This window comes from Salmo salar, chromosome ssa20 (genome assembly GCF_905237065.1).
Source record: "Salmo salar chromosome ssa20, Ssal_v3.1, whole genome shotgun sequence".
Taxonomy (NCBI): Eukaryota; Metazoa; Chordata; class Actinopteri; order Salmoniformes; family Salmonidae; genus Salmo; species Salmo salar.
The window spans coordinates 81,968,068-81,981,925 of record NC_059461.1 but is presented as its reverse complement, the minus strand read 5'-3'; positions in this window follow the sequence as shown (position 1 = coordinate 81,981,925).

Below are 13,858 nucleotides of genomic sequence, written 5' to 3'. Positions count from 1 at the left end.
TTAAGAACAAATTACTTTCAATGATGGCCTAGGAACAGTGGGTTAACTGCCTTGTTCAGGTGCAGAACAACAGATTTGTACCTTGACACCTCGGGGATTTGAACTTGCAACCTTTCGGTTACTAGCCCAACGCTCCAACCACTAGGCTACCTGCCACCCCAAGTTATGGATATGATTTTTTTTTAAACTTTCTATGAAGACTTTTACCATGATAGGGATTATCCAGTACATCTCATACCTGCTGATCCACCAGTGGTAAAGGGTCAATTCTCAGATCCATATTTCAATACAAAGTAATACCTACAAAAGTGTGCATTGGGGAGAGTGAGTGAGAGGGCTCTATTCCTGGTTGGGCCTGGCTGGTCAATGGTCCAGTTCAATAATTATACACGTCAAGGTCACATCTAATGTAGATGTACTATTCCTTCTTCCCCAACTCCCGACAGACACCAGACAAAGTTTCTGATGAGTAGATTTCTATTGTACATTTACATGATGCGTCAGGTCATAATGGTCTTTTGATGTAAGCCTGTGGTTCTGGAACTCTGGTTGGTTGGCATGATGATTGGACCTCCCCCACCGTTTCTGTGGTGACAAGCCAGTTGTCCTGGTTCTTCCTGATGTTTTGCTGTGGTTGCTGGGATGATGCCAGACCTGGGCCATGATTCTATCCTGGCCCATTACAGCGCAAAAGTCCAACAAGTGAGGCAGAGCCGTGATCACATACACACGTTCTTATTACTGTGTGTTTGTCCGGGTACACACACTTCTGTTTTCTCTTGACCATAAGGCTCCAGAACTGAACACATCTATACATACAGTGACTATACACAGTGTAAACTGGTAGTAATTTAGCACTGAACAGAGAGGGAGAATGCCCCAAAACTCAGTAGGAGTTTAGTGTTTCTATGCAGACAGGCAGAGAGTCGGTGTGTAACTAGACCCTAATCTCTCTGCTCATTTTAAGCACCTGTCAGAATGCTACGCAGCTGCAACGAACTCAGCACCTGTTACACATAGGGCTCAGAGCCGCATAGCCCTCGGTGAACACACAGAATTCAAATAGCACTGGGAGATCACACGAAGAGTATGAGTGGAATTAACCACCCCTGTAACCCACCTCCCATGTGGGGGCTTAGTGGCGGCCTATATTTGCATGTGGGTGTGTGTAGATTTGGGTTTGTCCTCACCTTTCTCATGTAATGTCTGTACCTGTAACTCCCCTCATTCTCCATTGTGCTGCCGTGCAGGGTGAGTCTGTGTAGGAAGGGCAGGGCGCCCAGCTTATGCACCTCTGAAGGGTTACAGATGTTTTTATCATGGTGATACAACACCCGCAGTTCCTTCAGCTCTACCAGGACCTGGGAAACAGAGTGTACACACACACACACACACACACACACACACACACACACACACACACCATCCAAACTAACCCACACACACACACAGGCTTTAGGCCCTTAAATGTAGGGTGATCACTACTAATGTACTAGATCAGTGGTTCCCAAACTTTTTAATAGTCCCGTACCCCTTCAAACATTCAACCTCCAGCTGTACCCCTCTAGCACCAGGGTCAGCACACTCTCAAATGTTGTTTTTTGCCATCATTGTAGGCCTGCCACACACACACACACTATACAATACATTTATTAAACATAAGAATGAGAGTTTTTGTCACAACCCGGCTCGTGGGAAGTGACAAAGACCTCTCATGGGACCAGAGCACAAATAATAATATAACAATAATCAATAATTTTGCTCTTTATTTAACCATCTTACATATAAAAACGTATTTTTTCATTGAAAATTGTGAATAGCTCACCACAGGTTAATGAGAAGGGTGTGTTTGAAAAGATGCACATAACTCTGCAATGTTGGGTTGTATTGGAGAGAGTCTCAGTCTTAAATAATTTTCCACACACAGTCTGTGCCTGTATTTAGTTTTCATGTTAGTGAGGGCCGAGAATCAACTCTCACATAGGTATGTGGTTGCAAAGGGCATCAGTGTCTTAACAGCTGATTTGCCAAGGCAGGATACTCTGAGCGCAGCCCAATCCAGATATCTGGTAGTGGCTTCTGATTAAATTACATTTTCACAGAACCGCTTATTGCAATTTCGATGAGGCTCTTGTTCAGATATCGGTAAGTGGACTGGAGGCAGGGCATGAAAGGGATAACGAATCCAGTTGTTTGTGTCATCCGTTTCGGGAAAGTACCTGCGGAATTGCGCACCCAACTCAGGTGCTTCGCTATATCACATTTGACATTGTCCGTAAGCTTGAGTTCATTTACACACAAACAATCATACAATGATGGAAAGACCTGTGTGTTGTCCTTGTTAATGCAGACAGAGAAGAGCTCCAACTTCTTAATCATAGCCTCAAATTTGTCCCGCACTGTCACGTCCTGACCAGTAATAGGGGTTATTTGTTATTGTAGTTTGGTCAGGACGTGGCAGAGGGTATTTGTTTTATGTGGTTCGGGGTGATGGTTTGTTTAGTAGGGTATTTGATTTATGTATTCCGGGGGTTTTTGGGCACTGTTCTGTGTATAGCCTTGTGCCTTACCAGCCTGTGATTAATCGTTGTGTTTTCTTTGTGTACGTGTTTATTTTGGTTCTCCTTCTTCACCAAATAAAAGAAGATGAGTGCACATATTCCTGCTACGTTTTGGTCATCTCTACCCAACGACACCCGTGACAGAATCTCCAACCAACCAAGGACCAAGCAGCGGAGGAAGGAGCAATGGGTGGACTATAGGGAGCAGCACGCTCGGGAGGAGATGGCATCCTGGTCGCTGGAAGTATTGGAGGCAAGGATTGACTGGACGTGGGAACAATTACTGGAACATTGTGACAACCTGCCTGGGAAGCAGGTATAGGTGGAGAGGCAGCCCCAATAATTTTTTTGGGGGGGCACACGGGTAGTTTGGCTGGGCCAGGCAGTAGACCTAAGCTCCCCGTGCTTTTTATGGGAAGCGTTTGGAGTGGAGAGCGCCGAGGTATGTGGAAGTGCGCACGATCTCGCCCATACGCACGCACAGTCCAGTGCGAGTGATCCCAGCCCCTCGCAGATGCCGTGCTAGAGTGGGCATCCAGCCTGGAAGGAGGATGCCTGCGCAGCGCATCTGGCCACCAGTGCGCCTCCTAGGTCCAGGCTACCCTACGCCTGCTCTACGCACGACAACCATCAGGCCCCTGCACAGCCCAGTTCGCCCTGTACCAGCACTCCGCTCGTACAGGGCTACTAGTTCCACCCAGCCAGGACGGGTTGTGCAGGAGGTGCGATCGAGACCGCCAGTGCGCCTCCACGGCCCGATACCTCCAGTACCAGCACCACGCATCAGGCTTCCAGTGCGTAATCCCAGTCCAACTCAACCCGTTCCTGCTCCCCGCACTAGCCCTGAAGTGCGTGTCCCCAAACTGGCACATCCAGTACCATGCATCAGGCTTCCAGTGCGTCAGTCCAGTCTCGAGCTTCCGGCAACAGTGTCCAGTCCAGAGTATCCGGCAACAGTGTCCAGTCCAGAGTGTCCGGCGACAGTACCCCATCCAGAATATCCGGCAACAGTGTCCAGTCCAGAGTATCCGGCAACAGTACCCCGTCCAGAGTATCCGGCAACAGTGTCCAGTCCAGAGTATCCGGCAACAGTGTCCAGTCCAGAGTATCCGGCAACAGTGTCCAGTCCAGAGTGTCCGGCGACAGTACCCCGTCCAGAGTATCCGGCAACAGTGTCCAGTCCAGAGTATCCGGCAACAGTGTCCAGTCCAGAGTATCCGGCAACAGTGCCCCGTCCAGAGTGTCCGGCGACAGTGCCCCGTCCAGAGTGTCCGACGACAGTGCTCCGTCCAGAGTGTCCGGCGACAGTGCCCCGTCCAGAGTATCTGACGACAGTGCCCCGTCCAGAGTATCCGGCAACAGTACCCCGTCATGAGTATCCGGTAAGAGTGTTAAGCCCGGAACCGAGTGAGACGGCCTACAGTTCGGAACCAAGGGAGACGGCCCACTGTGCAGAACCGAGTGAGACGGCCTACAGTTCGGAACCAAGTGAGACGGCCCACTGTGCAGAACCAAGTGAGACGGCCCATAGTTCGGAGAGTGAGTCTGCCTGCGGTCCGGAACCGAGTGAGTCTGCCTGCGATCCGGAACCGAGTGAGTTTGCCTGCGGTCCGGAACCGAGTGAGTCTGCCTGCGGTCCGGAAGCGAGTGAGTCTGCCTGCGGTCCGGAACCGATTGAGTCTGCCTGCGATCCAGAACCGAGTGAGTCTGCCTGCGATCCAGAACCGAGTGAGTTTGCCTGCGGTCCGGAACCGAGTGAGTCTGCCTGCGGTCCGGAACCGAGTGAGTCTGCCTGCGGTCCGGAACCGATTGAGTCTGCCTGCCGTCCGGGACCGAGTGAGTCTGCCTGCGGTCCGGAACCGAGCGAGTCTGACTATAACTCCGAACTGTGTGAGTCTGCCTACAGCTCGGAACTGAGTGTCTACGGCCTGGAACAGAGTGAGTCTGCCTACGGTCCGGAACCAAGCGAGTATGCCTACAGTCTGGGTGGCTGTAGACCAGAACCTGAGCGACCTCCAGTATAGGTGGGTTGGGGAGGGGGGGTGTAGCACAGGTGCCGTCCCTTTAGTTTAGGGGATTTATGTTTGTTTTGGGGTATTTTGTTTTTTTGTGTGAGGTGCATCCGGGGTCTGCACCTTTGGGGGGGGGGGGGGTACTGTCACGTCCTGACCAGTAATAGGGGTTATTTGTTATTGTAGTTTGGTCAGGACGTGGCAGAGGGTATTTGTTTTATGTGGTTCGGGGTGATGGTTTGTTTAGTAGGGTATTTGATTTATGTATTCCGGGGGTTTTTGGGCACTGTTCTGTGTATAGCCTTGTGCCTTACCAGCCTGTGATTAGTCGTTGTGTTTTCTTTGTGTACGTGTTTATTTTGGTTCTCCTTCTTCACCAAATAAAAGAAGATGAGTGCACATATTCCTGCTACGTTTTGGTCCACTTTATCCGACGACAACCGTTACACGCACATTGAATATAGTTGCGGAGAGTCCCTGTAATCCTAGATTCAAATCATTCAGGGGAGAAAAAACCTCACCCAGATATGCCAGTCGTATGAGAAACTCATCATCATGCAAGCGTCAGACAAGTGAAAAGTATGGTCAGTAAAGAAAACGTTAAGATTGTCTCTCAATTTAAAAAAAACGTGTCAATACTTTGCCCCTTGATAACCAGTGCACTTCTGTATGTTGTAAAAGCGTTACATGGTCGCTGCCCATAGTGCTGCATAGTGCAGAAAATACACGACAGTTCAGGGGCCTTGTTTTAACAATGTTAACCATTTTCACTGTAGTGTCCAAAATGTCTTTCAAGCTGTCAGGCATTCCCTTGGCAGCAAGAGCCTCTAGGTGGATGCAGCAGTGTACCAAAGTGGCGTCGGGAGCAACTGCTTGCACACGCCTTACCACTCCAATATGTCTCCATGTCATGGCTTTTGCACCATCAGTACAGATACCAACATGAGCAGCAGCTACGTTTGGCTACATACGGACCGTTAGCGGAATTCCTGTGAGAGAGTAACGGTTAATGTGATTGGATGTTCATTTTTTGACTAGGCTACCTGTATTTGACATTGTGCTGTTATTTCGCTGAACACTATTTATTTATTTCACCATTATTTTACCAGGTAGGCCAGTTGAGAACAAGTTCTCATTTACAACTGCGATCTGGCCAAGATAAAGCAAAGCAGTGCGACACAAACAACACAGGGATATATATTATACATGGGATAAACAAATGTACAGTCAATAACACAATAGAAAAATCTATATACAGTGTGTGCAAATGTAGTAAGATAAGGGATGTAAGGCAATTAATAGGCCATAGTGGTGAAGTAATTACAATTTAGCAATTAAACACTGGAGTGATAGATGTGCAGAAAATGAATGTACAAGTAGAGATACTGGGGTGCAAAGAAATACAGTTGAAGTCGGAAGTTTACATACCCTATGTATCTCTCTGCTGTAGGATTAGGGGGTGTTTATCAGCTCTGAGAATCCCCCCTCCATTATATTTATTTGTTTAATGGGTTATCATCCTGATCTCTCCTTCTGTCTGGCTGTGGGACTGACATGCTGTAACGCCCTGGCCATAGAGAGGGGTTTTTTGTTCTTTATTTTGGTTAGGCCAGGGTGTTACATTGGGTGGGCGTTCTATGTTCCTTTTTCTATGTTTTGGTATTCCTTTGTTTTGGGCCATGTGTGTGGCTCCCAATCAGGCACAGCTGAAGCTCGTCGCTGCTGATTGGGAGTCACACATAAGGAGCATGTTTTTCCTTTGGGTTTTGTGGGTAATTGTTTCTGTTTTGAGTATTTTCCTAACAGGACTGTTTGCTGTCGTTTTTGTTCATTTTGTAGTGTTCTCTTGTTTAATTGAATTAAAATTCTAATGATGAACACATCCTCTGCTGCACCTTGGTTCCCTCTTCCAGACAGCCGTTACACATGCAGGATGTTGCCTGTTTGTTTATGTTTGCCTGACTTTATAGGACGTCATTGGGATCCCGAGTGTGTGTGTGTGAGTGTGTGCAAAAAGTGCAAATCAATCCCAGAACAACAGCAAAGGACCTTGTGAAGATGCTGGAGGAAACCAGTACAAAAGTATCTATATCCACAGTTAAACGAGTCCTATATCGACATAACCTGAAAGGCCGCTCAGCAAGGAGAAGCCACTGCTCCAAAACCACCATAAAAAAGCCAGACTACGGTGTGCAACTGCACATGGGGACAAAGATCGTACTTTTTGGAGAAATGTCCTCTGGTCTGATGAATCAAAAATAGAACTGTTTGGCTATAATGACCATCGTTATGTTAGGAGGAAAATGGGGATGCTTGCAAGCCGAAGAACACCATCCCAACCATGAAGCACGGGGGTGGCAGCATCATGTTGTGGGGGTGCTTTGCTGCAGGTGGGACTGGTGCACTTCACAAAATAGATGGCATCATGAGGAAGCAAAATTATGTGGATATAATGGCCCCAAGCAGACTTCCAAAGTTGTGGCAAAATGGCTTAAGGACAACAAAGTCAAGGTATTGGTGTGGCCGTCACAAAGCCCTGACCTCAATCCTATAGAACATTTGTGGGCAGAACTGAACAAGTGTGTGTGAGCAAGGAGGCCTACAAACCTGACTCAGTTACACCAGCTCTGTCAGGGGGAATGGGCCAAAACTCACCCAACTTACTGTGGGAAGCTTGTGGAAGGCTATCCGAAACGTTTGACCCAAGTAAAAAAAAATGTTAAGGCAATGCTACCAAATACTAATTGAGTATATGTAAACTTCTGACCCACTGAGAATGTGATGAAGAAATAAAAGCTGAAATAAATAATTCTCTCTACTATTATTCTGACATTTCACATTCTTAAAATAAAGTGGTGATCCTAACTGACCTAAGACAGGTAATTTTTACTAGGATTAAATGTCAGGAATTGTGAAAAACTGAGTTTAAATGTATTTGGCTAAGTTGCATGTAAACTTTTGACTTCAACTGTCAATAAAATATGGGGTTGAGGTAGTTGGGTGTGCTATTTACAGATGGGCTGTGTACAGGTGCAGTGATCGGTAAGCTGCTCTGACAGCTGATGCTTAAAGTTAGTGAGGGAGATATAAGACTCCAGCTTCAGTGATTTTTGCATTTCGTTCCAGTCATTGGCAGCAGAGAACTGGAAGGAAAGGGGGCCAAAGGAGAAGTTGGCTTTGGGGATGACCAGTGAAATATACCTGCTGGAGCGCGTGCTACGGGTGGGTGTTGCTATGGGGACCAGTGAGCTGAGATTAGGCGGGGCTTTACCTAGCAAAGACTTATAGATGACCTGGAGCCAGTGGGTTTGGCGACGAATATGAAGCAAGGGCCAGCCAACGAGAGCATACAGGTTACAAGGATCGGTAGGATAGTTTTACGAGGGTATATTTGGCAGCGCCAAAACCTAATCCTAGGTTCATTAGTATCCAGGCTTCTCAGAGAGTGTGAAACTCTCCTTGCGAAGTAGGAAGCCGATTCTAGATTTAATTTTGTATTGGAGATGCTTAATGTGAGTCTGGAAGGAGAGTTTACAGTCTAGCCAGACACCTAGGTATTTGTAGTTGTCCACATATTCTAAGTCACAACCGTTGAGAGTAGTGATGGTAGGAGCGGGCAGGTGTGGGCAGCGATCGGTTGAAGAGCATACATTTAGTTTTACTAGCGTTTAAGAGCAGTTGGAGGCCATGGAAGGAGTGTTGTTGGGCGGTGAAGCTCGTCTGGAGGTTAGTTAACACAGTTTCCAAAGAAGGTTTAATTTTATTAGGTTTAATGTTATTTTTGGCAGTGAAACGAGGCTACTCAGGTGAAAAAAAAAACTCACTGTAATGTATAGCCCCGTTGGAAAATATAAATGGACTGTTTGAAAATGTGAATATATATATATATTTTTTTAAATGTAACAAATAAAAATAAAAATTAATTCTAAATGATAATCACATTTTTGTTTGCTGTACCACCGACGGGATTGCGTATACCCCAGTTTATGAATACCTGTACTAGAGAAGTTAATTTTACCACCCTGCCACCTGTGTCCATTCAGGGAGAGGCTTGTCAGAAATATATGGCCTATATAGTGCACTACTTTTGTCCAGAGCCACCCTGTGTGCGTGACTGTGTGAACTCAACACACTGGGTCTATGTGTGAGATGTCGTTGAAGGACAGGTCGAACCCAGGTGAGCCGTATTATTAATGTCAAGTCTGTGATGTTGTTGAGACGCAGCGAGCGGCTGCAGAACTTCTTCTCTGCATTTTGCTTCAGTGGTTGCAAGCCCTGGTTGAGCTCCTCCATCAGAGTTTCTGAGAGAGAGAGAGAGAGAGAGAAAGAGAGAGAGAAGAGAGAGAGAGAGAGAGAGAGAGAGAGAGAGAGAGAGAGAGAGAGAGAGAGAGAGAGAGAGAGAGAGAGAGAGAGAGAGATGTGGCACTGAGAATAGGAAAGGATGCCATTACTGTATTGAGACGCAGCCAGAAAAGGGATTAGAGAGTGTTGAGTAAAAAGTACAATGCTCTGAATTGCATCTCAATAGTGACTTTCTTTCCTTGTCTCCTTTCCTTCACCTGCACACATAGCAATGTGAAAGAACTGTTGCTGGTATACCTGTCATTGAGCTGAGGCATTTCAATAATAAATCCAGAGGATTTCACAGCCTTTTGGCTAACCTGTATGATAATAAATATAATATTTGAATGTAACAAAAAACAGCTAGTTTAAAAGAGGTATCTCTGAATCGTCTTTGCACTTAGCCTAACGCTAGCTACTTTGTCCATGCTCAAACAATGTATTTTCACTTGACTTCATCTATATGCCTCATTTCAGGGCATACACAACACAATGACATAGCTATGTTTCTTCATGAAGAACTAGACTTCTGGCTACTATGCATGCAACATTATTATGCTAACTTACCCCTTAAAACCCACACAGAGTTTGCTAGCTATTATGTTGCAAGACACTTGTTTTTATTTTCATCACAATGAGCGAGAACTCCAGGATGGAGACCAGGATGCTGGCCTTCTAGGCAGAGTTCCTCTGTCTAGTGTCTGTGTTCTTTTGCCCATCTTAATCTATTATTTTTATTGGCTAGTCTGAAATATGGCTTTTTCTTTGCAACTCTGCCTAGAAGACCAGTATCCCGGAGTCGCCTCTTCACTGTTGACGTTGAGACTGGTGTTTTGTGGGTACAATTTAATGAAACTGCCAGTTGAGGACTTGTGAGGTGTCTGTTTCTCAAACTAGACACTCTAATGTACTTGTTCTCTTGCTTAGTTGTGCACCGGGGCCTCCCACTCCTCTTTCTATTCTGGTTAGAGACAGTTTGCGCTGTTAGTGAAGGGAGTAGTACACAGCGTTGTACGAGATCTTCAGTTTCTTGGCAATTTCTCGCATGGAATAGCCTTAATTTCTCAGAACAATAATGTTTTTTTTGTGGACATTTTGAGCCTGTAATCGAACCCACAAATGCTGATAGTCCAGATACTCAGCTAGTCTAAAGAAGGCCAGTTTTAATGCTTCTTTAATCAGAACAACAGTTTTCATCTGTGCTAAGATAATTGCAAAATGGTTTTCTAATGATCAATTAGCCTTTTAAAATGATTAACTTCGATTAGCTAACACAACGTGCCATTGGAACACAGGACATATTCTATGCTTATGTAGATATTCCATGAAAAATCTGCCGTTTCCAGCTACAATAGTCATTTACAGCATTAACAATTAACGATGTGATTTTAATGGACCAAAAAAATATTTTAAAAAAACAGTGACATTTCTAAGTGACCCCAAACTTTTTAACGGTAGTGTATGTATTGAAAGAAATTGACCCTTAAATTCAATTAAATTCAGTAGGACATCTGCTAGAGGCGTCACTACAGACCCTGGTTCGATTCCAGGCTGTATCACAACCGGCTGTGATTGGGAGTCCTATAGGGCGCTGCACAAGTGGCCCAGCGTCGTCCGGGTTAGGGTTTGTCCGGGGTAGGTCGTCATTGTAAATAATCATTTGTTCTTAACTGACTTCCCTAGTTAAATAAAGGTTAAATAAATACATAAAAAAAATCTGTTAGCATGCTCCAAACAATAGGCCTAAAACATCCATCCTCTGTCTGTCAGGCTGTGCGGAGACAGGCAATATCATTCACCATTAACAACAAGCCCTAGAAGGCAGCCTCTAAGAGTGGCTTCCTTCAGAGAGACTTGAATAAGATTTTCAGCTCTGCCTGTAAATCCCCAGGACAAGCTTCACGCAAGTCTCCATGGAACACCAGCTCCCACGGTCCGGAGCTTGTCCCACGGTCCGGAGCAGTGTAGTCTCCCCGCAGTGGGGCCGGGAGTGTGAAGTACCAGCAGCTGGGAGGGAAGGCACAGAGGATGTCCCCAACGGACTAACAACAGCAAGATTCCCACCAGCACACGCAAGGTGAGCACTACTTCCTTACACCAGACAAGCAACATATGATCATATGCGTACGAGATGATTTGTAGCAACAATGGACACACTGTTTGACCCGCCCCATATCAGACCATGTGTATACCATGTGTATAACTACAGCGCTACTGTGTGTTTAGGAACTTGTGGTGCTGGTTGGAAAGCAGTCTCATCTGAACCGTTTTTTTTTTTTTAATCGGTTCTGATTATCACTCAGCTGGTTCTTCAACACTGGGCTGTGTTGCAGGGGCATGTCTGTCTGGAGGGCTTTCTGTCACGGTGAATTCAAAACACACGGCCAAGGCAAATGGCAGTGCTTCTGTGCAGTGCTTCTGTGGACAGGTGTCTTTTATACAGGTAACAAGCTGAGATTAGGAGCACTCCCTTTAAGAGTGTGCTCCTAATCTCAGCTCGTTGCCTGTATAAAAGACACCTGGGAGCCAGAAATCTTTCTGATTGAGAGGGGGTCAAATACTTATTTCCCTCATTAAAATGCAAATCATTTTATAACATTTTTGACATGCGTTTTTCTGGATTTTTTTGTTGTTATTCTGTCTCTCACTGTTCAAATAAACCCATCATTAAAATTATAGACAGATCATTTCTTTGTCAGTGGGCAAACGTACAAAATCAGCAGGGGATCAAATACTTTTTTCCCTCACTGTATGCCCAGACCCCAGAATGTGGCTGAAGTCAGGACCTTCTTAGGCATGGCCACATATGTGGGTAAGTTCCTCCCACAGTTCTCAGATACAACCAAACCTCTGAGAGACTTACTAGCCAAAGAGAATGACTGGTCATGGGGTCACATGCAACAGGTGGCGTTTGACAAAATCAAAGGAGACCTGGCCTCACAGAGAGTGCTGGCCCCACAGAGAGTGCTGGCCCCACAGAGAGTGCTGGCCCAGTACCGTCCCCACGCTAAGACAAAAGTATCAGCAGATGCATCATCCTTTGGGCTAGGGGCGGTCCTCACACAGATGCAGGACAACATGGAGTGGCGTCCAATAGCATACATCTCCCGAACCTTATCCGACACAGAGCAAAGGTATGCTCAAGTGGAGAAGGAGGCGTTGGCTATCACATGGGCATGTGAAAGGCTCAGCCAATACCTTATTGGCCTGCAGTTTACAGCAGAGACTGACCACAAACCACTGTTGGCTCTGTTAGGGACAAAAGCACAGGACGACTAGCCTCCCAGAGTTCTGCGCTTCCGCCTCAGATTGCTGAGGTTCACCTACAAGATGGTGTATGTGCCAGGGAAGGCACTGATCACAGCAGATGCACTCTCCAGGGCCCCAATTAAACGTCCATTATCAGAGGAGGAGCAATGTCTAGAGGGTGAGGTACAGGTGTCCATTAATGCAGTAAGGGACAGCCTACCTGCATCTCAGACCAAACTGCAGCAGATTGCAGAGGAGCAACAACGAGACCACATCTGCCGACAGATAGTGCAGCAGTGCAAAAGGGGATGGCCCAGGCAGGAGGAACTGCCTCAGCTGCTGAAGCCCTATTGGGTGCACCAAAGTGACTTCCACTGTAATGGAGACCTTCTCATGAAAGGACAACGGATAGTTATCCCAGAGACTCTACAACCAGAAATGCTAGACAGAGTGCATGATGGACACATGGGGATAACCAAATGCAGACTGAGGGCTCAACAGTCAGTGTGGTGGCTTGGTCTGAGTACTCAGATTGCCAAGCTGGTGGCCCAGTGTGAGGTCTGTACAAAATGTCAACCTTGTCATCCGGAGCCAATGTTGGCAAAATGACCATGGCAAAAGGTAGGGGCAGATATGTTCTATTGGAAAAATGACACTTATCTGCTAGTGGTAGATTACTATTCAAGATACATTGAAATAGCAAAGACACCCATAACCACATCAGCTGGTGTTGGATTAAAGTCTAATCAATGGATTAAAGTAAAATTTTTCCAGGCAAGGGGTTGCTGAGGTCCTGGTTACAGATAACGCTCCCCAGTTCTCTGCAAGCTCCTTTTCTGCTTTTGCCGCAGAATATGACTTCACACATGTGACCAGTAGCCCCTACCATGCACAGAGTAATGGTGAGGCAGAGAGAGCTGTGAAAACAGTCAAGGGACTGCTGAAAAAGAACAAGGATCCATACAGGGCTCTGTTAGCTTACAGAGTTACACCACTGCATCATGGGCCGTCGCCTGCTGAGCTCCTGATGGGCAGGAGGCTGCGTTCCCCATTGCCTGTCTCGCCGGCTCAGCTTAAACCCCGATGGCCTAACAGGAAGGCCTTCGCTGAGAGGGACAAACGGCTGAAACAAACGCAAACTGGAGACTTTAATAGGAGACACCGTGCTACGGAGAGGCCAGAGCTGACCAAAGGTCAACGTGTGTGGATTACAAACTCAAAGACACCAGCAATAGTGCTGAGGAAAGAGGATGCCCCACCCTCCTATGTGGTGGACACAGGCTCAGAAGAGGTACGAAGGAACAAAACACACCTCAGAGCTCTTCCAGATCTACCAGCCACACAGACTGAGGCCACAGAAAATGCACAAAAAGAGGGTGAAGGAGAGAGAATGCTCACAGAGCCACAAGCGCGCCCAAAAAGGGATGTGAAGCCACCAGAGTGGCTGAAAGACTATGTTACGTGAAGAGAAAACATACTGTTGGGGACCATACCCAGCAAAAAGAGACTGTACCTAAGTTAATGTTCATACTGTGTGATTTAATGCTTTCATACTGTTTCAGGATGTGAAGTAGCATGTTAGAGAATAATACTGGTTTCCAAATTGCATTTCAGTTATGCTTCAGTGGTTATGCACGTTGAGGTCTTGTTCATGGGAGAGAGGACGATGTAGCAGAATGTCCCTTGGGGGTATCC